The sequence below is a fragment of the Equus asinus genome, chromosome 8, assembly GCF_041296235.1.
Source record: "Equus asinus isolate D_3611 breed Donkey chromosome 8, EquAss-T2T_v2, whole genome shotgun sequence".
NCBI lineage: Eukaryota > Metazoa > Chordata > Mammalia > Perissodactyla > Equidae > Equus > Equus asinus.
In genome coordinates this window covers 21,486,583-21,510,585 of record NC_091797.1, presented here as the reverse complement: position 1 = coordinate 21,510,585, position 24,003 = coordinate 21,486,583, and the positions used below count along the sequence as shown (strand labels likewise).

Below are 24,003 nucleotides of genomic sequence, written 5' to 3'. Positions count from 1 at the left end.
AAGGTGATGAGTTGCATTGAGATCATGTTAAGCTGAGGGGCTATGAGAACTTCAGGGGTCCGGAGCTCAGGGAGAAAGGCCCAGGGTAGAAGAAAGGATGTGGAGGCCAGTGTTAATGACTGAGGTCTTGAATGGGTTCAGGGAGAAGAGAGGCCCCAATCTTACAGTGAGGATTTCTGACCTCTCCAGGACCCACCGAGGTGGGAACCCTTCAAGGAGATGGAGAGGAGACCCAGGGGAACGGAGCATCCTGGGAACATGGGAGGTCAGCATGCAGAGGCTCTGAGCAGGCCAGGGAGATAAGAACTCAACCGCACCAAGCAGATTTGGTGCCCAGGAGGTCCTGGTGGGTCCCGCAGAAGGCAGGGACCAGTGCCAGGCTGTGGGGCGAGGAGGACATGGAAGCCAGGTCACGGGGGTTGGGGTTGGCTTTCTCCAGGAAGAGGAGAAAGATGGGGGAGTGTTACCGGGGAGGTGAGAGTGCACCTCTGGGGTCCCCAGGCAAGCCTCATCGCACGTGTAGGTCCTAGAGCTTCGGGTCTACCTGCCCAGGCTCCCTCTGATGAGCACTCCTCTCTGACTTCCTCCCCACGTCCTCCCCAGAGTGCTCGGAAAAGTGCCGAGCCCATTGCAGGCCCTGGGAAGGGTTTGCTGATTCACTGAGGCGGAGAGCCCTTCAGCCAGAAGATGGAAGAGTGCCCGCCCTGCCGCGAGGCAGGCGGGTATCACAGGGCCCAGGCACGCAGGGCAGCCTGGAGGATGTAGGAGAGGCAGCAGCACTCCCACCATCCTTCCCACACATGTTCTGTGCACGAGTACAGGTGGGCAACGGCCAGCCCCAAGAACCAGGGAGAGAGAGACAGAGGAGAGGTCCTGGGACAGCAGTTCTCTAGGAGAAGGCACAGTCCCTGCCAGCTGGGGAATCAAGGAGGGCTCCATGGAGGAGGTGGCATTAGCACTGGGCCCAATGGAGACGGAAGCAAAAGGACATTCCCAGCAGCAAGTGCACAGGCAGGAAATCAAGAGGCCTCATCGGTGTCTGGCAAGGTGCCTGGGTTGGTTAGCTCCTTGGGCGGGCCAGCCGTGAGTTGTGGTGAGACAGGAAGCCAAAGGGAAGCTGGGTTCTAGGTAGAGAGAGCTTTGAACGTCCAAGGCGAGTGTGCACTTTATCCTGTGGGCAATGGGGAGCTCTTGCAGGTTTTTCAGCAGGAGAGACACCTGGGGCAGGAGTGGCTGTGGGAAGGTAACGTGGTCCTCACTGGGAGAAGGACGGAAGGAATGTCCATCAGGGTCTCCCACGGGGCAGGAACCCCAGCTTCACCATCCGACTCTCCCACAAGCCGGGCTGGTAAAAATAGCTGGGAATCCCACTGGGATAAAAATAGCTGTGGGTGGGGGAGTCACCTGCACGGACAGGTTGGAGAAGTAGGTCATGGCTGAGGGCCACCTGGGAGGTGAGCAAGAGGGAGCCAGATCTCCACGCAGAGCCGACTGCTCCCTTCTTCACCAAGAAGACCCAGCCCCTCTGGGCGGCTCTGGGCAAGCTCAGAAAATGGAGGGTTCTTGAGTCAGCCCTCCTAGGCCTGCAGGCCACCCCGTGTCTCCCCATCTGGGGGCATTCCCATCTCCCAGCTGTGTCAGGGCAGGGCTGGCTTAGGCATCTTCCGGCACCTTCCCTCCGCTTCAGGAATCCACTTCCCAGAAGAATCTAGTGCTTGGTTTCTTGGCGACATCACTTCCTGAACTCACTGAGTCCAGAATTAATTTCTCTCTTTATTGCTACTGTTTGTGTATTGAGAATTTATTAAATTCTATGCCCTGTGCCAACTTTGCCACACTACATGGACAACGTTTCTGAAACATGTCTGTTCCCCAAGAGCCAAGCCTCTCTCTCTTAGAGCCCTTGTCCACACTGCTCATTGTTTAGAAATTATCATACAATAAAATTTACTTTCTTTTTCCTTCCAGTGTATAGTTCTATGAATTTTAACACCTGTATAGATTTGTGTAACAATCCCCACAATCAGGATACAGAACCATTCCATCTTCCCCAAAACCTCCCTTATGCTATCCTTTATAGCTACACCCTCACCACACCCATAACCCCGGCAACCACTAATCTGTTTTCCATCACTGTAATTTTGTCTTTTCGAGACTGTCAAGTAAATGGAGTCAAACAATAGGTAACCTTTTGACTAACTTCTCTCATTTAGTATAAATGCTGGAGAAGCATCCAGTGGTTGCTGGGATCAATATTGCTCCTTTTGACTGTTGAGCAGTATTCCATTGCATGGACGTACCACACTTTAACCATTCAGCCACCGAAGGACGTTGGGATTGTTTCTAGCTTTTGGCTATTGCAAATAAAACTGCTCACAACATTCATGTACAGGTTTTGGGTTTTTAAAAAATTTTTTCTTCTTCTTCCCAAAGCCCCCCAGTGCATAGTTGTATATTCCAGTTGCAGGTCCTTCTGGTTGTACTATGTGGGACACTGCCTCAGCGTGGCCTGACAAATGGTGCTAGATCTGCACCCAGGATCCAAACCAGTGAAACCCTGGGCTGCTGAAGCAGAGTGTGTGAACTTAACCACTTGGTCACAGGGCCGGCCCCCATGTACAGGTATTCACGTGAAGAAAAGTCTTGGTTTATCTGGGGTAAATATGTAGGAGTAGGATTGCTGGGTCGTATGATAAGCATATGTTTAACTTTACAAGAAACTAACCGTTTTTCAAAGTGCTGGTACCATTTTGCATTCCCACCAGCAGTAGGCGAGAGTCCCGGTTCCTCTGTATTCTCCTCAGCACTTGGTTTTGTCAATATTTTTTATGATAGCTGTTTCAGTAGGCATGCAGTGGTATCTCATCGAGATTTCCATTTGCATTTCCCTCGTGGCTAATGATGGTGCATATCTTTCCATGTGTTCGTTTGTCATCCTTATATCCTCTTTGGTGAAGTGTCTGTACAAGTCCTTTGCCCAGTTTTGAATTTGGTGACTTGTTTTCTTGCTGTTGAGTTTTGAGAGTTCTTTATATGTTTTGGATAGAAGTCCTTAATTGAATATGTGGTTTGTAGATTTTTTCCCCACAATCTGTAGCTTGTCCCTTCATATTCTTGACAGTGTCTTTGGCAGAGCAAAAGTTTTTAATTTTGATGAAGTCCAATTTATCAATTTCCCCTTTTGCGGATCATGCTTTTGATATCCTTTATAAAGCCCTTCACCCAACCCCAGGGCATGAAGATTTTTCACATATGTTCCCTTCTAAACGTTTTGTGTTCTACATTTAGCTCTATGATCCATTTTGAGTTAAATCTTTGTATTTAGGCCAAGGGTTAGTTTTTTGCTTATGGATGACCAGTTGTTCCAACACCGTTTGTTGAAAAGACTACCCTTTCTCCACTCATATATCTTTGTACCTTTGTACATATTGATCACATTTGTGTGGATCAATTTCAGATTATTTATCTATGTATCCATCTCTTTGCCAATACCACACTTTTTTTTTAAAGCTTGGCACCTGAGCTAACAACCGTTGCCAATCTTCTTTTGTTTTTTCCCGCTTTTTCTCCCCAAATCCCCCAGTACATAGTTGTATATTTTAGTTCTGGATCCTTCTAGTTGTGGCATGTGGGATGTCAGCTCAACGTGGCCTGATGAGAGGTGCCATGTCCGTGCCCAGGGTCCGAACTGGCGAAACCCTGGGCCACCAAAGCGGAGCACGCGAACTTAACCACTCGGCCACAGGGCTGGCCTCACACTGTCTTAATTACTGTAATGTCATACTAAGTCTTAAAATCGAGTAGATTCCTCCCACTTTCTTCTGTTTTTTCCAAAATTGTTTTAGCTATTCTAGTTCCATTGCCCTTCCATAAAATTTTAGAATCTCCTTGTTAATATCTACCAAAAAACAAAAATTCCTGCTGGGATCTTGATTGGTATTGTGTCAAATCTACAATTCATTTTGGGAAAATCGACATCTTTTCCATGGTCAGTCTTCCAATCTGTGGATACAGTACATCTTTCCATTTATTTAGGTCCTCATCGATTTCTTGCAACAGCATTTTGTAGTTTTCAGCATACAGATCATGCATATCACACTATGGTCTTTATTAGTTCAGCTAATACTCGCCTCCTCCATTAGATTATCAGCCTCATTAGGGTAGGGACTACATCCATGTTGCACACCACTGTGTTCACTGAGCTCCCAGGGGGCCTGCCAGGTATGCAGCAGGCCCTCACTAAATATCTCTGAACGAATGACAGCCCTGTGCACACCATCTCATTTAATCTTCCCATGATCTCTGCAGGGTATAGATTATACTCCTTACTTCATGGAGGAGAAAACCGTGGCTTGGAAATGAGCTGTAGTAGGCATTATTCTAAGATGGTCCCAAGCTTCCCACCCCTGCTGTACACACACATTAACGCCCTCCCCTTGAGTATGGGCAGGACCTATAAATATGATGACATATCATTCCTGTGATCAGATCATAGTCTACAGCAAAAATGAAGGGATTTTGCAGTTGCAATTAAGGTCCCTAATCAGTTGACTTGAGTTAATCACGAGGGAGATTTTCTTGGGTGGGTCTGACCTAATCAGGTGTGCCTTTTAAATGAGAGTCTAGAGGACACAGATAGAGGTCAGAGAGATTCAAAGCAGCAGAGGCACTCTCCTGTTGACCTTGAAGAAGCAAATTGCCATGTTGTGGAGAGGTTCACATGATAAGGAATAGCAGTGGCACCTGAGTGGAGGCCCTCAGTCCCACGACTGCAAGGAGCTTGGCAGAGGAGAGCCTCAGTTGAGATTAAAGCCCCAACCAATGCCTTGATTTCAGCCTGCTGAGACCCTGAGCAGAGAACCAGGCTGTGCAGTGCCCAGACTTCTGGCCTACAGAAACGGTGAAATACCACATGAGTACGGCTTTAAGCTGCTAAATGTTTGGTAATTTGCTATGGAGCAATAGAAAACTAATCCCAGAACTGGGACCCACAGGCCCCCAGACTACCAGGCTCTGGCTCTCCACCACTCCAGCATTTCCTGATGCCTTCTCCTTTTGGGGGGCATCGGGCCTTCCCAGTTCATGCCTTCTGTTTTATTCTTCTGTTTGGATCACAGGCTTACAGAATCCTTGGTCTGTGACACTCATTAATGGTCCATGCACTTTGATTTACATTGCTTAGTTAGTTGGTTTAAATAATGCAATAAGCATCCCTAAACCCACCATCAGAACAATAGCTAGTTCTTGATAGTAACCCATCTAGCCGTGGCCCCCATTCCACCCCCATCCCGCTACCTGCGGTAACGGTCATCTGAGTCCCCCGTCCATCATTCTCTCACTTACTGCTTTGTAGAGTTTAATTGCATGCATGTGGATTCCATAAAATTATTATTTTTAATTTTAATGGTTTTTAACTTTATAAAAAGAGTATTATGTGGTACATAATTTCCTGGGACTTTTTCATCTCAATTTTACATTGCCCAGATTCACACACATTGTTGCACGTTTGAGTGGGTCTCAAACGTTTTGACTGCCGTATGGTGTTTCTCCATGTGACCACGCAGCCACAGCCCGGTCACCCACTCTGCTGTTGGTGGGCAATTTGGGCAGTGGCCAGGTTTTTGCTGTCATCAACAGTGCTGCCCTGAACGTTCTCCTGTGAGTCTCCGAGTTCAGAAATTCATTCTCAGAGTCCAATTCTGCCTAAATAAACCAAAGGGGACGGATTTGGTTTCTTTGACATAGGAGAAACAGGAGCCTAACAAAACTTCCTTCTGGGGGCCACTCTTGACTGCTTGCTCCCACTGCACCCCCCTGAAACTACTAACAGATCCACTCAAACGCCATCAGCCCCAGACACCCAGATCTGGGGCCACGAGCCCCCACCACCTGGGGAGTGTGAGGAGCCGGCAAGCAGCTCCACCCCGACCCAAGTTCCAACATCAAGCACGGCCTCTGAGGAAGCTTGCTGACCACAGTGGCGGCTCACCCACGGCTGCGGGCAGGGCTTTGGCCCCAAACATGTCTCTCTGTGAGCTTGGAATGCAATGTTCTGGAAAGCCCCCCAGCCTAGACCACTGCAGAGCACGCGATGACAGTGAGTGTGGTGACAAGTTGGGAAAGTGGGAAGTGAAACGCAGCCCCAGGCAGGTCTCACTGGAGACCCCGGTTGAGTCACTGACCCCTCTTGGGCCAAAGTGTCCTCACATAGCCCAGAGGAGATGCACACCCAGTGAGATAAGAGGCTTGACATCTGGCTAGAAGGAAAGTGTGAGAGAGTGGAGAAAGCTGAGAGCACGGCCACGTCTGGCAGCTTGTGGTCCTTTCTGGAAAAAGGACCCTGCCCAGGGCTGAATGGAAGGGCCACTCATGCCCAGGGCCCTCAGGCACCCTAACAGCACTGTCACCATCAAATTGGAGGGGACGACGGCCCCTCTCCAGGCTGTGATCCTCTCTAGGTGCCCCCTGTCTGCCCTCTCAGCAGGAGCTGACCGCACCCATGTGGGTAGCGTGGGCAATGAGAGTCCCTGCTACAGGACCAAGGAGCCCAGTGGTTAGGGGCACGTCCCTTTGCAAACAGAGCCAAATCAAAATCCCAGCTCTACCCCTTACCAACTGTGTGACTAGGTGGCTTGCTTAAGATCTTCAAACCTCAGTTTCCTCATCTATGAAATGGGGATGATGAAGCACACCATCATGTGGTGATTAAGAGCACACTCCTTGGACTCCAATCTTGGCTCCACCACTTATTAGCTGTGAGACCTTAGACAAGTTACTTAACCTTCCTGTGCTTTGGTTTCCTCAACTGTAAAATGGGGTTGAAAATGCTACCCACCTCCCAGGGTTGTTATGACAATTAAACGAGTTGATGTTTGTAAAGAGGTTAGCACAGTGTAAGTGCTCAATAACGAGAGTGATGGTCAACATCATTCATTCATTCATTCATTTAACTGGTTTTAATGGGGGGTAAGGAGGAGGGTCGAGTCTTCACCAGGCACTGTGTCTAAAGCTGTGGGGGCAACACAGCAGAGGAAGACAGCCCTTGTGATTCAAGATCTCACCACCCATTCAGAGGAAGAAGCAAGTGCCTTGATAACTCAGACACAAGACCCAGGCATCACAGAGAAGGGCAGAGGACGGGCTGGGTGCCCTGCTAGAGGGAAACCAAGGAGCTTGCCGAGGGAGTTGGCGCTCAGGGGACTGGACCTTTAGGAGGAGCGAGGGTTTATGTGAAAGAGATAGCGGGCGGTGAGAAGCTTGTTATCCGGACGTCAGTGTCTGGCACTGTGGGGCACAGGCCTCAGCCTGGCTTGTCCCAGCCCTGCGTTGTTCAGAGAAGAACCCGAGGTCCAGAGAGGAGGGGTCACGCAAGGGCCAGTTAGCGGCAGGGACATTGGAATGCAGGCCAGTGCTCTTTCCACCCCACACCACAAATGAAGCTTCCGTCCCCCTGCCAGGGTATCTAATGCTGCATAATGGGGCACCCCCAAATGGAGCGGCTAAACAAGCCATTTCCCGGCCTCTCTTGTGTCTGTGGGTCCGCAGCCTGGGAAGGGCTTGGCGGGCTGTCCTATGGCGTCAGTTGGACAGCAGCTGGCGCTGGAGCAGCAGGGGCTGACTGTGCGCTGTCTCCTCTGGCCTCAGGGCCTCGCCCCGTGGTCCTGCCCGCATGGGCCAGCGTGGGCTCCTCACAGCGCGGCCGCCTCTGGGCTCCGCGGGAGCCTTCCAGCCCACGAGGTGGAAGTTTTGTCATATTTTCTGGCCCAGCCTTGAGAGTCTTGCAATGTCTCTGTCACTTTCTATGGGGTACAATCAAGTCACAAACGCACCCAGACGCAAGGGGAGGAGGACTAGACTCCGCCTCTTGACAGGGGTGTGGCAAGGTTCTAGAAGAACATGTAGGATGGGAGATTTTGTCATGGCCATTTTGGGAAAATAACATCTGCCACTCATATCCTCTCGTCCCTGGCCCTGCTGTCCCCTCCTGGAGGAGGTGGGGCAGCAGAGGATGGATTAAGGCTGTCTGGAGTGATGAGGCCCCAGGAGCTATAGACATGGGCAGAGAGATGAGGTGCCGAGGGGGTGAAATCCTGGGGTGGAGAGAGAACAGACAGCGGAGAAGAGGTGGCTGTCAGGGGGCGGGGACACCAGGGCAGCCAAATTTGGCCCATTCCACCCCACCTTGGAGCTGCTGGACAATCAGATGCACTGGCCTGGCAAGTAGAGAGGACGTTCCTGACCTCAGAATGGCCCAAGCTCAGGCAGGTGCCAGGTGTCAAAATGCGCAAACCTGGGCTTCCCCACCCTCCCCAAAAAAGGAAGCACTCAGAAAATTCTTTTGGTCAGTAAATAGATTGAAGAAGATAAATTGAGGCCAAACTCCAGGAAGCCCGCTCCCACGGGCATGATGCAGCCAAACCATGTCCTCATTCCTCCAGCGGTGGCGTACAGGTGGTGCCTTCCTGCATGCCAGGTCTGTGACAGGTAACGACGGGAAGTGAGGGGAGCGAGAGACCTAGCCTTCACCCAAGGGATGAACGTCAGAGAGAGGCCTGCTCTCCCTGAGGCGTCTCAGCCGGCCTGGGCCTGACCAGGTGGGGTTGTGAGGGCACATCCTGACGTTTCCCCAAGTGACCCTTTTCCTGCCTTACTCCTGTCAGCTCCCTTAGAGGGGGGCAGCAGCAGCCTCTACTTTCTGCCCACAGGCTTCTCTAAGGTGAGAGACCCCTGCTCACCAAACTGAGGATGAGTGGGAGCTGGGTGGGAGGGGACAAGCAAGGTCACAGCCCCTCTGTATCCAGTGAGCATCATACTCTGAAAAAGACACTGGTCCCTTGGAGTGTAGCCAATGGAGGGGGATGGGACGAGAAGCCTAGTGCCCACCACCCAGGGCCAGAAGGGTGTGACCTGCATTGAGTCCTTTCATGCTCATTGCCTCTGTTACTCTTCACACCAACCTTGGTGGGAGTCACACTATCCTCATTTCATAGCTGAGGAAACTGAGGCTCAGAGGCCAGACAAACTCAGACAGAGGCTAAATGATAAAGCTAGATTTAGACCTGCATCCTACCAGCTTTTGGGCCAGACTCACCCTTTCATCAGTCTAAGGAAAGGAGAACTTGGGGTCACCATAGACACTGTCTTCAAACCCCCAGGGATCAGCCAGCACTCCGGGGCCAGACTCCTCCCTGTTATCTCCAGGAGCACAACTGGGACTTGGGAGGTCACAGGGACACAGATCTGGGTCGTTCTAGCCACACAGCAGCAGGGAGGGTTCAGGCTGTTCGACTCCGAGGTCCTCCCACCTGGGAGTCTGGTTCTGCAGAAGGTTTTAGTCCAGATCCGCCCCCAGCACACACGTACCCCCCACCCCAAGCAGGGGTTCCCCCACTCCTCACCCTCTTTCCTTTGTTCCGTTCACTCAACATGCCTTGAGAAGTGCAGCGGGTGGGGTGGGGGTGTTGGGGGGACCCATAGGGCAAGTTGTAGAGAAGAGTAGGAGAAACTCAGGATGGAGATTGCAAGGCTGAAGGCAAAAGCTCCCCTTGTGCTCCAGCCAGAAGCTGGGAACATGGGAAATGAAGGCCTCTGGAGAATGGGGAGGTCTGGCGACTCAGTGCCAGCCAGAGTGTGGGGGCGTGAGAGGAAACCAGAGCTTCCTCATATGCCAAAGGTCAGAAGGAGATGCCGGCCATCCCTGGAGTGGGGTCGGGATCAAGGTCAATCCAGCTTCCCACCCAACACTCCTGTGTTCTCGGGTCCCGGCTACAGGCTAACTCAGCCCTGTTCTCACCACACCAGCACTGCTGTCCCACAGGTATCAGAAGAGGGAAGCAGGGCTGTCTCAGAGCCCCTGTCTGGGATGGCATCTACAGGCAGGGTCTACATGGGCCCTTCACACCTGCATGAACCCCTCGCAGAAGAGTCAGAGTCCTGCTAACTGAAGAGCTGTGCTGCATGCAGGAGGAGCCAGATGGAGGGGGCCAGGCCTTGCCTCCAGGAGTTACGAAACAGAGGGTGAGCCAGGCAGACTCCCCACCAGCAAATCCCCAGAGCAGGGCCTATGGGAGAGGAGACATGCTTGCAGCTGCTACTAGTGCAAAATGTGCTTAATTACCCGAAGTGCCAGTTGCAAGGCTCTCCCTCAGGCTGTCGAGGTCTGGGGAGATGCTCATGCCCAGTGGAGTCCATGGGGGCAGCAAGGCAAATGCCAAGTCATCTTTACTGTGGGCTTCTGTACGGGGGGGAGCCTGCCTAGAGCTGTGCTTTAAAATAGCACTTTTTTTTTTTCCTTTTTGCTTTATCTCCCCCAATCCCCCAGTCCCCCAGTACATAGTTGTATATCTTAGTTGCAGGTCCTTCTAGTTGTGGCATGTTGGACGCTGCCTCAAAGTGGCCCGACGAGCAGTGCCATGTCTGTGCCCAGGATCCGAACCCGCAAAACCCTGGGCCACCACAGCGGAGCGCATGCACTTAACCACTCGGCCACGGGGCCGGCTCCTAAAATATTACTCTTGCGAGAAGGATAGAGGGGGCTCCCTTCCATAGGCCAGGCTCCCACTTGCCTCCTGCCCTGGCCCCTAAGAATTAGACTCTTAGACCGAAGCTAAACTAGGCCTCTGTCTTAGCCTGGTTTTCCGTAAAAGTGGAGCTTGAGTGGGCTTCGATCTGGGGTGCAAATCATTTATTTGGCAAGTGATCCCAGACAGCAGGAGTGAGGGCTGAGGGCAGGGGACAGAGTGAGACAGGGAAGGGGGATTGGCCAATACCAGGATGTTTTACCACATTAGCCATCCCTGTGGATGACTGGTGACCCCACAGGGACCTATTTAAGAGCCTTGTGAAATGTGTCTCCAAAGTGTATGCCCAGGAGGGCAAAAGGGGAGAGTATTTGTTGGCTTCTGTCCCTCCACTGGGCATGGGGACTGGGTTTCCCTTCTGAGGTGTACACGCTGGCGGACCTCAGAGGTTCTCAGGCATCCACAGGCTGAGATCCACAGGCATCCATGTACAGGACCTCAGAGAAGCCTCGGCAGGAGGCGGGAGGCACCGGACCACGGCGAGGTGCCATCTGATTGCACCTGAGCAGAGCCCAGAAAGCCTGCGTGGAGCTGGCCACGCAGCAGGGGCTAGAGTAAGCCATAGGGAATGGAGGAACTTGAACCCAAGTGTCCAGTACAGGCCTCCACCTTACTGCCTTCACTGAGCCGTCAGCAGCATCAGCAGCTTCCTGCAGGGCCAGCTTTTCCAAGCGTGAAAAATACTTTCCTGTAGCCAGAGAAAGCTTAGAGCTTGGACGTCAGAGTGGAAGTGGGAAAGTTCTAAGCACACGGCATGGTTTCAGAGCCCTGCTCTGCTTTGTCCAGTTCAAGGACCAGTCTGGCTTTGCTCTTTAAGTGCTTCCCTCACCAGGGAGCCTGAGTCCGGAAGGAAGCAGAGTCCGTTCAGCCTGGAACTGCCGCCAAAGCCCTCCCCAGAGTGCCTGGTGGCTCCCAGCCCCCGCCGGCCTCTCCGCATGCATTTATTTCCTGCCCAGCCAGCCTCACTTCATTTCTCAAGCAGCTCATTCATGCTCCTCCACTTTCTCCCTGCTCAGTGGCTCAGCTCTTTTTCTGGGCCGCACCCCCAGCGCCCTCCTGCCCACCCACTGGACCCAGACACTGGCACCAGCTTCCCAGGCCCCCTGTGGCTTGGCCCTTTCCAAGCCTGTTTGGGGCTCTGCCCAAATCAGCAATTACAAGTACCCACTTTTCTCTCTCGCTCACACAAGGTAGCCATTGTCCACTGCACAAGGGAGGACCATCCGTGTTCATGCTGTGGCGAAGAAAGGATGTTTACCCAAGGTCGTCGGCACCACCTTCATGCTGCGTCCAGCCACTACATGCCACCTCACATAGGCCCACATGGCAGGTGCAGAAAACAGACATGCAGGCTCAGAATGGGCTCCAAATGGGCACACAGGTGGCCCACCACTTGCAGAAATGAGGCCTGAGCAGATCCAGTCCTTTCTCAGCTGTGGCTTCCCTCTGCTCAGGCCCTGAGCTGCTCTCCTCCATTCCTCCTTCCCACCTCCCTCTAATCCTCACCTCCACAGTGGGTATTATGATTCCCACTTGACAGATAAGGACACTAAGCCTCAGAGGAGTTCATTAACTTTCACAAGGGGAGGGGAGAAGAAAGGAGGATGGAGGAGGGAGAGAAGGAAGGAAGAAGGGAAGGAGGTACCTGTGAGCTCCACTTCTGCAGGGCATCCAAAGATGGCAGAGATCGGAGAGCCGGCCCTGAGGAAGTTTCTAGTCTTCCTCTTGGGAGACAGGGTGGTGAATTGCTCAAGGTCAAAGGGAGAATCCCCCACTGAGCTAGGGCTTGGAGATTTGGACCATGGAGCAGGATGGGGCCACCCAGAGGGGTGAAAAGAGTGGACAGAGGCAGAGCATGACCTTGTGAAAGGTCGCCTACTCCTTGCAGAGGCCCAGACCACAAAGGCTCCAGCTGAGACCAAGCTAGAGGAGGCTGAACATGGGGAGAGGGTGGGCTCTGCTCATCTCTCTGAGACAAGAGCTGAGGCCACCTGCCCTGGGGGACTGGTCCCAGGCGACCCCAGGTCTCTCTCACCCTCTGCAGAAGAGAAGAAAGATTCTCAACCAGGACACATCTTCCCTGGAGGCACAAGACGCACAGGACGCCTCTCAGGGGCACGGCTGCCCACCCCTGCGCACCCTCCAGCCCATGACCACCCTGGTTGGGCTCCCAGGTGGGGAAAGGGATAGTGGGTAGATCGCTTGTGTGGGAGGCAGGGGCTGTTTCCTGACATTCACGGCAGTGTCCCAAGGCCCAGAAGCCTCCAGGAGGGGCCACAAAGACTTTGTCTCCAGAGGTCAAAGGGTAACTCAGGCAGCCTAGATGGGCCTGCACGACCACCAGAGCTCAGGGGACAAGACAGGCACTGGGTTTTTTGGGAAACCCTGCGACTGATATCCTAGGGATCCAAAGGGACCTATGGGGTCATGTCTGTCACCACTCAGTCCCTAGTCAAACACTCCCACTGCCCTGAGGATATGGGCCAGAAGTGGGGAGGCCCTCCCCTGTGTACTTCCCAGGCCAGTCAGCAGAATAGCTAATTGTGGGGTGAACGTGGCCTCTAGAGGTCGTCTAGGGGTGGGTCCTTAGCTTCGGGATGTAGGGGAAGGGCTCCTACTCCTGGCAGAGGCCCAGTCCACAAAGGCTCCAGCTGGGACCAAGCTAGAGGAGGCTGAACAAGGGGACAGGGTGGGTTCTGCTTATTTTGCCATGAGCAGGACCCCAGGTCTCCCTCTCCTTTTCTTCCAGGGGTCCTTTGCATAGGTTCCTGCCACACTGAGCCCATCTCAGCTGGCCCAAGCCTTGAGGAGCCAAGCCGGGCCCCTGAAGACCCCTTACTCCCACTCCTGCACTGCTTGCTTCATCTAATTTATTCACTCAGCCATTTGATGAGGATTTATTGAGCACCTGCTGTGTGCCAGGCCCTGTGCTCATCACTGGGGAGGTACCAATGAGCAAAGGAAACAAAAATCCCTGTCCTGTTGGAGCTCAGATTTGAGGAGAGGAGTGTGTTTACAGATAATAGATACAATAAATGGGTAAATTATAGAGTCTTGCATTCGTTTCCTATGGCTACCACAACAAATTGCCGCAAACTTGGTGGCTTCAAACAACAGAAGTTTATTCCCTCACAGTTCTGGAGGTTAAAAGTCTGACATCAAGGTGTTGGCGGGGCCGTGCTCCCTCCAAGGGCTCTGGGAGGGGAGAGTAGTGCCTCTTCCAGCTTCTGGTGGCTCCTGGCAATCCTCGGAGTTGCTGAGCTCGTGGCCGCATCCCTCCAGTTTCTGCCTCTGTCTTCACGTGGCTTTCTCCCCGGTGTCTCTGTGTATGCCCTCTCCTCTTCTTATAAGGACACTATTTAGAGTCCACCCTCAATCCAGGATGATCTCATCTTGAGAGCCTTAACTGAAGCACATCTGCAAAGACCCTATTTCCAAATAAGGGCACATTCTGAGGTTCCAGGTGAACCTGAATGTTTTGGGGGGACACTATTCAACCCATAGTCATATTCACAGGTTCCAGGAGTTTGGACACAGATGAGTCTTTTGGGAGGCCACTCTTCAAACCACTGTCAATATATTAGAAGAAATAATTTGTAGATTATTTGGAGAAAAATAAAGGGTGGTACTACAGAAGGGAGGGTGCTGGGGCTGGAGTGAGGAGGGCAGGTTGCAGGATTCAATAGGGTGGTCAGGAAAAGCCTCACTGAGAAGGTGATGTTCAAAGACCTCAAGGAAGGTGAGAGGGCGAGCCATGGAGATATCTGGGGGAAAAGCATCCAGGTAGAAGGAACAGACAGTGCAAAGGCCCTGAGGCAGGAGTGTGCCCAGCTCATCTGAGGAATAAGGAAGCCAGAACAGAGAGAGGGAGGGGCAGAGTGGTGGTAGGGTGGGATCACATGAGGCCATGTGGGCCGCAGTAAGGACTTTGGCCTTGACTCTGAATGATACAGAGCAAAGGAGAGACGGGAACTAACTGTTGTCACAGCATCACTCTGGTTGCTGGGTTGGGCATAGACTGTAGGGGGCCCTGGGCTGAAGGGTAACTCCCCTGCCCACTCCCCCACCGCCACCAGGCGCCAACGGGCAACAGGCCCTCCTCGGCTCTGGAGTGGCTGCCCAGGACTCTGTCATAGAGAGGCGCCTCAGATCCCCTGCCGTCGGACCCCCTGCCTGCCCACAGGGCTCAGGTTTCCCCTGTCAGCTGTACCCACCAGAGCCTGGGAAAGTCAGCTTTCCAGAAAGATTTCATCATTTTCCATTTGGAAACGTTTGCTGCTCCTGCCACTCCCTCCCCTGCCTCCAAGGCTGAGCACAAAGAGCTGAGACTTTCTGGAGCTCAGAGGGGCCATGGGCCGGGGCAGACGGGCTCCAGCCTGCCCCACGGTGACGTGGGACCAGCTGGCCAGGCTCCCACCGGGGGGAACCTCCCTGGCCCCCATGCCTGCTCCCCACCACTCCAGAGTGTCCCTCATGGACTCTCCCAATCATAGTCCTCCTGCCCTGGCACCTCTGCAGCCTGCTAAGGGGGAGGGCACCAGGCAGTGGCACTGGAGAAGGCTGTCGAGGAGGGGAGAAGGGCTGGACGTCCTCCTCCAGGACTCCCTCACAAAGGTACAAAGGCAGGGTAAGTGGAAACTTCCCTTAGCATCTCTGGACCACAAGGTTTTCCTCTCCATAATGCTTCTCACTCTCGTTGCTATTGTGGGCCTGTCAACACAGAATCTGTCAGTGTTTGCAGAACCTGCCAGCATTTGCAGAACCTGCTGTGGTTTGCAAAGCCTGTCAGTGTTTGCAGAGCCTGCTTGGTCACAGAGCCTGTTACTGTTTGCTGAGAGTGTCTTTTGTTCCTCCAGGCAGTCCCCACCCATTACACAATGCTGGCTAGTAGAGTTCCCTCTCTCCTTCCTCCCCTGCCCTGTCCCACACCCCTCCTTGAGGTCTCCCCAGGTATCCACAGGGCATTTCTCCAGAGGTCCCAAGACTTAGAACTGTAGAAACCTCACAGCTAATCTTCACACTCCCCGGTGAGACCATATAAGCTGAGGAGTGGGGGGCTGGATGGAGTTCTGCTCCTATGTGAACAGAGGGGCAACTGCCTACCAAGCTTGGTCCTGAAAAGAACACACAATTTGAAGCCAAGCAGAACTAGACCTCTGTCACTTCCTAGCTGTGGGGCTTCAGGCATTCTCTCAAGTTTCTGAGGCTCAGTTTCCTCATCAGTAAAACGGGAATGCATTACGACGTAGGGCTGGGTGAGATTCACCTGATACACTGGATGGAGAAAGACTGAAGAGTCAAAAGGCTGCCAGTGACAAGCGCCTGTTTGTGCCAGGCATGGGGCTTGGCTCTTCCACAAAATATCTCCAAGGGCTAAAGAGGTCCCAGGCAGCTCTACGTGGTGAAAATAAGTCTGCAAGGGTCACTTCACCCTGGCCCTGGCTGAGGGAAGAAATCTGTCAGGAACTTGGAGAGAGTCAATGTGGGAGCCCCCAGACATTGGCCCTCCTCCTCCCCCTACTCTCAAGGCTGCTTTGATAGTGAGAGAAAGCAGAAGGGATAGGTCTCTCCTTACTGACCATGAGCTCCCTGAGGTAAAGGTTCTGCCTCCCGCCTCAGACCGGAGCTCCCCAAGGACTGGCCGCGTCTCCCTCAGACTGGGGGTCCCCGAGGGCGGGGCCGCGTCTCCCCCCAGACCGAGGCTCCCCGAGGGCGGGGCCGTGACCCCCTCAGACCGGGGCTCCCCGAGGACTGGCCGCATCTCCCTCAGACTGGGGCTCCCCGAGGGCGGGGCTGTCTCCCCCCAGACCGGGGCTCCCCGAGGACTGGCCGCGTCCCCCCTCAGACCGGAGCTCCCCGAGGACGGGGCTGTCTCCCCTCAGACCGGGGCTCCCCGAGGACTGGCCGCATCTCCCTCAGACCGGAGCTCCCCGAGGACGGGGCTGTCTCCCCCCAGACCGGGGCTCCCCGAGGACTGGCCGCGTCCCCCCTCAGACCGGGGCTCCCCGAGGGCGGGGCTGTGTCTCCCCTCAGACTGGGGCACCTTTCCCCTCTCAGCCCCCCGGGTTGGAGTTCTAAACATCAGCCTCTCCAGCTGTATTCCTGCACCACTGAGTGACCACGCAAGGGACCACGCATCAAGGGTGGGGCCCTCCTGAGGAAGGAAGGGCTGATAAAGGGTTATTTCTCTGAGCACTTGACACAAGACAAACCAGAGCCGCAATCAGAGGGTTCAGTTGGGAGCCATCAGCCAGCCGACTTTAATAAGTGCCTGCTGTATGCGAGGCCCAGTGGCTGGTGCTTTGGGAGAGACCAAGAGGACCTCTACATGGTGTCCAGGTGCCTGGGAGACACGCCTGGGCACTGTGGGATGCTGAGTGCTGGGTGGATGCACTGAAACAGGGGCCTGGGGGAGAAGGGAGCAGTGACCTCCACAATCAGGCGGCCTCCTCAAAGGAGACCCTGGTGGGACCAGTCCCTGGGGTCAGGTTGAAGGCAGTGGCCCTGTGGCCTCAGCTTTGGCCCTGGGGGTCTGCTGAAGGCCCCTCCCCCAGCCTACCCACCCCATTCTTCCTCCCCCGACCTTATCTGGCAGTCTTGGGCTGTGTTTTCCTAGAGCTTGTCCTCTCCTGTCCCCTCGACCCCACCCAAGGCTGAACCCTCTCTCCTCCTGCTCCTGCCCAGCAAGTCCTGGCTAGGTGGGGTCGGGGGGACAGGGGAAGGAGCTTCAAACCCATGGAGGGCCCTTCAGGACTCACCTCCTGGATCCTGAGGCCCCCATCCCCCTGGCCCCTGGTAGCCTGGGAATTTCTCACAAGAGGAGTTCATGAGGGGTTCTAGAGAAGAAGGGAGGACCCCTGGAGGAGGCCCTCTCTTCCCTCCCCTGCCTCCACACCGGGCAGTCACGCCCCAAACCGTTAGAGGATTCCACAACCCACCAGGCAGTGGGCTCCAACTGGATCATCCCACTCCTGCTCCCCACCAGCAAAGTGAAGCCAACTCATTTCTCTTCTCAGCCCTGCCCCAGGTTCCCGAGCAATGAGGAGCTAGGGGGTCCCCTGAGGGGGCTCTGCTATCACAGTAGCCACACTCAGCATATGTAGGCAGCCTGGGGTCCCTAGAGGTAACAATGGTGAGGGAAGGTCAGTGTTGACCAAGCCTCAGGGAGCCCCAGAATAACGGGGGAGGGGAGATACAGCCCTGCCCTCAGGGAGCTTCCAGTCTGTTGGAAGAAGACAAAGCCCTGACTTGTGGAATATCCTATTCAACGAGGGAGACGCAGCCCCCGTCCTCGGCAGCCCCCAGTCTGAGCAGGGAGACCCAGACCCTGTCCCTTCAGGTTTGGTCTCATTTGGCCTAGAACCCCTCAATCCCAATCCAGGGAGTGAAGACTGAGAGATCACCATCTCCTGCCTTAGGTCAGAGTCCTTCCCACCCACCCCGAGAACTAAGGCTAGGACCTAGAGCAGGAAGGGAACTTAGAGACCCCTGTCCTAAAGGGTCACTGGCAGAGACTCTTTCATCATCATCTGGGCTCTGGGCCCCAGGGTCTCCCAGAATCCTGCTAAAAAGCAACCTCTCCATGCAGGCGCGGACACAGGGAGTGGCCTTGCTTTGTCCCATCAACCCCTTTGCTCACGCCAGACACTGATAGCAGTGAAAGGCGGGCCCACGGGGTGAGGGAGTAGGGGAGACCCGATAAGCTGACCTTCCTCCGGCTCCTGTTTTGGCTGGGGCAGACCAGTGTGCTGTTTGGTCTGTGGGCCCAGGGTGGACAGGAGACCCTGTGGGGTAGGGGCTTCCAGGTCCAAGGTCCCATTGGATTGGGACTGGCAGGAGGGCAGTGCATCAGAGGCCCTCTGAGGTCTCCTACTGCCAGGCCATGGCTCCCTTCAGGCTCTTCAGGACACCCACCTGACTCCGCAGTCCCCACCCCAGGAGACAAGGGGCTGCCCGAGCCTCCCCACAGCTTCCACCACCTGCCCAAATCCCTCGGGCCCCTGCTGCTCTCCTTTCTAGAAACCTTGCCCCAAGCAAGGAGGAAAAGAGAAGGAAAGGACTGTCTCCTCAAGGGAACTAAGGGACAGAGGCTGGCAAAGATCTCCCAAACCCCGTGCACCCACCCTCAGCAGCCGTGTGGGGGAGTGACAAGAATCCGGGGAAGATCGTGTTCAATTTGGGGGAGTTGAACACAATCTGAGTATTAGATAACAGTAGGAGATTATTAGTTTTATCCGGTGTGAGAATGGCATGCTGCTTTATACAGAAAATTGGGGATTTTTAGAGATGCATTCTGAAGTGATTAGGGGTGACATGTCTTAGTGTGCATAATTTACTTTAAAATATTTCGGCACAAAAAAAGATGAAGCAAATCTGGCAAAATGTTCGTTATTCTATCTTGGTAACGGATGTTTGCAGGTTCATTGTACTGTTCTCTCTGCTTATATGAACGTTTAAAGTTTTTCATAATAAAATGTCAAAAAAAAAAAGGAAAAAGAGTAAGAAAACAAAAGTTGTACTAACCTGGGTTTGAATGCCAACACTACCACTTCCTCGCTGTGTTATCTTAGGCAAGTCGTACAACCTCTCAGGGCCTCATTCCCTCCAGAGCTGAATGGTACAACTATAGTCCTCTCAGTAGGGTGCTGTAAGGATTAAGCTTAGTGACTAATGGGGAGCCCTAGCACAGCCCTCGGACACAGCATGTGCTCAGTTAAAAATGGTTGTGAGATGAATAGACTGGAGGCTTGGAGAGGGGAGGTCTTCTCAAAATCTGACCCTCAGTTTCTCAGCCCTCAATAAGCAGTAGTTAATGACATTACCTGGGTCAGCAGCCACCCCCCTGCCCCCAGCCCCTCTTCCATGCCAGGAGTTGTGTTGGATGCTCGGGGGGAGAGAAGGGTTGAGGTAGTAGGGCTCCTCTTAACAGGACCGGTGGGCACTGGTTCCCTACAAGGAACACTGAAGTTAGTGGGCCCCCTCCCCATTTGGTACCCAGCCCAGGTACAGAGCAACTGCCCTTTGGCAACTTCCAGTCATCCAGCTCTGAGGACAGTCAGGGCTCACGAGGGGCCTCAGCCATGCTTGGCAGTGCCAGGCTCCCCTGCTCCTGGCCACATGGCCCCCAACTGGAGGGTTCACATGTCCAAGCACCAGCCAGCCACCTGCTGCCTCCTGCCTCCCAAAATAGGAAAGCGTTGGCCTTCTCCCGTTACCAGCCGCGTGCCCTACTGCCCTTGTCCTCGGCATGGGGCTCCCGCTCCTCCCCGGCTGCTGCGCTGTGGAGGGTGTCAAGGGGCTCAGCCCCCAGCCCTGACTGTCCTTGTGGCCATGGAGAGGGAGATTCGGTTTCTCCATCACAAGGGCATCCTCCAGATGGAAGTCAGCCCAGAAGGAGGAAAAGGCCACCTGAACCCCTACCCATCCCTAAATTCTGCAGGGCAGCGGGCTCCAGAGACCTGAATGTTCTGAGGAGCTGCTGGTGGAGAGATACAACCTTTGCACCCCAGGAGCTCCTGGTCTGATGAGAGACACAGCCTCTGCCCTGACGAAGGCCCCAGTCTGAGGGAGGAGACACAGCCCCCCGTACGGGAGGGCTCTGGTCTGAGAGGGGAGGGCCAGTCTGAGGAGGGAGGCTGGCCACATTGGGGGTGCAGGGCCTGGAGGGCTGCATTAGGCCAGTGGCAGCCCACAATGTTGCAGCTTCCTTTGGGAGCCTGGTTATTTTGGGGTGGGCAGGAGGAGCAGGCAACTTTCCAGATTAAAATAGGCAACTTCCCAGATTAAAATAGCCTTCCCTGGGTGTCATTCCTGAGACGTGCACAGCTCCCAGCTGAATGCTTGTCACAAGGCTGTGTTCCTCCTGCCCCTCCCAGGCAGGCTGGGCAGAATCAGAATGGCAGGCCCAACGGTGGGAGGGGGGGTGGGGGGGGGGGCGGGAGTGTGGTGTGGAGGATAAGCCTCATTTCCTAATCAGGGCAGTGTGAGAATGCAGCTCCAGCCTTCAGGGCCACCCAAAGCTGTCCACCACTTGCCCAACTCCTCCTTGCTAAAGGGGCTGCCAGCACCATCCCTCAGGAAGTCTTCCACACTGACTCCAGCTGTATGAAGCCCTCTGGCTCCACTTGCCTCCCCAGTGGTACGTCCAGTTAGTAATTTCCCGTGGTCTGGGGCTCCCCCTCAGACTGGGGCTCCCTGAGGACAGAGCCGTGTCTCCCCTCAGACCAGGGCTCCCTGAGAGCAGGGCTGTGTCTCCCCTCAGACTGGGGCTCCCTGAGAGCTGGGCTGGGTTTCCTCACCACCCTGTTTTGCATAGTGTGGGAAGAAAGTTGACCCAGGACTCAAGAGCCCTGGGTTCTAGTGGTGACTCTGGTGTGACTTTGCCCTCAAGGACAGCGGCCTGCTTGGCATGGCTCTTCAGAGTAGAGATACTCTGGTTACAGATCCAGGTTCTAATCCCAGGCCGGGCACTCCAGGCTCCAATACCTCAGCCTGCTTACTTACCCCTTGACCTTCCACGGGGTCATGAGGAGAGCAGCCACTCCCGCCCCAGGCAGATGGTCAGGCTTAAATGAGATAATGTGCACAAGAGACTTGGCGCAGTGCCCGGCAGAGGGTAGTGAAAAGGTAAACCAAAGAGAGGCCTAGTGGGTCAGTTCTCAGGCCAGTTGTGGGTTGGGCAGAGCCCTAAGCTCCCTGACCCCGGAGTCTGGGGCCAAGACTGGCCCTGGAAGGCCACAGAGTGACCCAGGTCACTGGCCAAGCCAGGGATATGAAGATTCTGACCTGCAGTTCTAGGAACAGGGCACAGTCTGAGCACTCAGTGCTAACACTTGCTTTCCCTTCCCCCTTTGCAACTCTCCCTCTGGCCACCCAGCTCCAGCTGTCTTTGGTCCCTGTCCCCCATCATCCCCCTGCCTATCCCTACCACCCACCACCACCACTTGGAGGAATCCAGCTGCCCTGTATGTGTGACGTCTGGCATGGCGTGACCCCTCCAAGCTGGGCAGGGGACTGGGGCCAGGCCCAGACAACATAAATACATTCCGGGAGTTTACATTGTGGGGGCTGAGAGTACACACCAGTCAGCCGCTGCTGCCCCTGTTTATTCGCTGGGGGTTCATGGCCAGGGCGCCACTGTCGGAGGAGGGTGGAGGCAATCCTCGGGGGGCTGCAGCTGTGTGGACGTCAATGGACTGGGGACTCCTGGAAAGCCTGTAGGTCTCCTGGGTCAACCCCTCCGCCATGTCCCAGCTGCCTCAGCCCTCCCCATGGACCATGTCATGGTGCACGTGAGAGTCTGAGCACAGAGTGGCCTTCCTGAGCTTGTGGTTAGGGGCCCCTTGGCCCTCCTCCCTTGTGGCCCCTGCCCTGCTCCAGGAACCCAGCTCAGACCTCAGTGCATTTTCTCTGGTCAGGCCAAGCTGGGTCAATCATTATTAATGCTGTCCCTGGAACTTTTCCAGAGTGTTTTACTTTTCTGAGCAGTTTCCACCACTCAGCATCTTCTCCACCTACTCTAGGAAGCAGGCTCTGCAGGGACATCTACTATCTGCATGAGAAGGTTGAGGCCCAAAGGGTACACTGGCCCTGACTCCCACCCACAGCTACCTGTGGCGCCTGCATTCAAGACTGACAGAGATGATAGTCTCACAGGGGACCTGCACAGTGATCCACTTGACAGATGAGGAAACCGAGGCTTGAGGTGGTTAAGTGATGACTTGCCCACAGTGGCTCAGCTGGTGAAGTTAGGATTCAAGCTCAACTCTGCCGGGCCTGGCTCCAACCTCCCTGCATGGTCCTTCCTAACCCACTGCCCAGAGTTCAGGAACCTTCTGGGAGCAGGCAGGGGTCCACACATTTCTCGGAAAGGCTCAAATCTTCCTTCCCTTCCAAGATGTTTACATTGGAAAGTCAGAGCATATCCATTAATATATTCATTCTCATTGACAGTGCAAAGCCCTGTGTGAAGCATTGGCAGTAGGAAGGACCAACAATAATAATAAACAATAGCAAATGTTTATCAAGCACTTACTGTGTGCCCACTTCTGTTCTAAGTACTCTATATACAACATCTCAGGGAATCCACACTACAGCAATATGAGACGATTATTAAATCTATTATTAATCCAATTCACAGTTGGGAAGACTGAGGCACAAGGAAGGAAAGTGGGTTGTCCCAGGTCACACAGCTAGAAAACATAAGAGCCAGGATTGAGACCCAGAGCCACTAGGCCGTGTGTAGGAGATCTGGGTGGAGGCTGACTTTATCAACTGGTTTAAATAGTGAGAGTGTGAGTGCTCTCTCACACACACACACACTCCCCAGCCAGGGAGGGGACAGGCACAGCTGACCACAGTGTACAGAAGTAATCGGAGTACTGCCGGGTAGATCAAGGAAGGGTTCCTGGCAGAGAGGGGTTGTGTGCCAGGGCTTAAGGGAAGGGAGAGATATAGGCTGTTCCTAATGTGGGGAACACAGGGCAGGACTCACCTCCAAAGGGCCACTCATGTGACCCTGAACATGGTAGGAGTTGAATCAGTGTTCTTGGAAGGATGGATAGGTGATAACGTGGTGGTTGTGATGGAAGTACTGATGAGGATAGCAGTGCGATGGTGCTGAAGATGAGATGAAACGATGGTGGGAAGGAGATGGTGGTGTGACAGTGGAGGTGTTAGTGATGGTGGTGGCGGTGATAAAGATGGGAACGCAATTAGTGATAGAGGCAAGAACATAAATATTATTTACTTTACACTCCTGTACACAGTCCTTTGCAGTTCACACCAGCCATCACACATTCCTAATTCTCACAGCTACCTTCGGGTGGGCAATTTCATCCTCACTTTATAAATGATGACAATGAGCCACAGACAAGTCATATTCTGCTTGCCCAAAGTCACAAGGCCAGTAAGCTGGCCCGGGCTCTCTGCCTTCAGGGCTCCTCCCCACTTGGAGCAGGGTACAAGGGCAGCGTGAGAATGCTGTTGGTGGTGAGGCAGAGGCCATTCTGCATTCCCAACACAGTGGGCTCAGCCGTCCTCAGTTTGGGGGAGCAAGGAGTAGAACTCGATGAGGGAGGAAGCAGTTCTAATCCCCGCCCCACTACCGACCGCCTGTGACTTTCTCTGGGTGGCGGCCAAGGCAGATGTCAGCTGCCAGGTGACAGCAGGCCTGCTGGGCAGAGTCAGTGGAACCTGGCAGGAGCCCCACACACCAAGGGGATGAAGTCAGGGGTGGGAAATAATCCTGGAGTCAGAGAAAGGCTTGCTTTGGGGTGACATTCCTGGAAAGTTCTGCTATGATTGGCTTGAAGTTGGGGCTTCTGCACAGCCCTTTCCAGTCAGGAGCAAGTTTATTAATAAACCCTGCCCTACCCGCTGCCCTCAACCTGGGGTGGGGAGTCTCACTGCAAGGGGGTGGGGA

General features: G+C 54.1%; 1 long non-coding RNA gene across 1 annotated transcript in view; it reads right to left on the bottom strand.

Annotated features, from left to right (window-relative positions):
* Positions 1 to 13,685: 13,685 nt before the first annotated feature.
* LOC123288316 (uncharacterized) overlaps positions 13,686 to 24,003 on the bottom strand; it is an 80,805-nt gene continuing 70,487 nt past the window's right edge. The window contains exon 2 of the long non-coding RNA XR_011504962.1: positions 13,686 to 14,149. This is a non-coding gene — a long non-coding RNA (uncharacterized lncRNA). The remainder of the gene's footprint in view (positions 14,150 to 24,003) is intronic.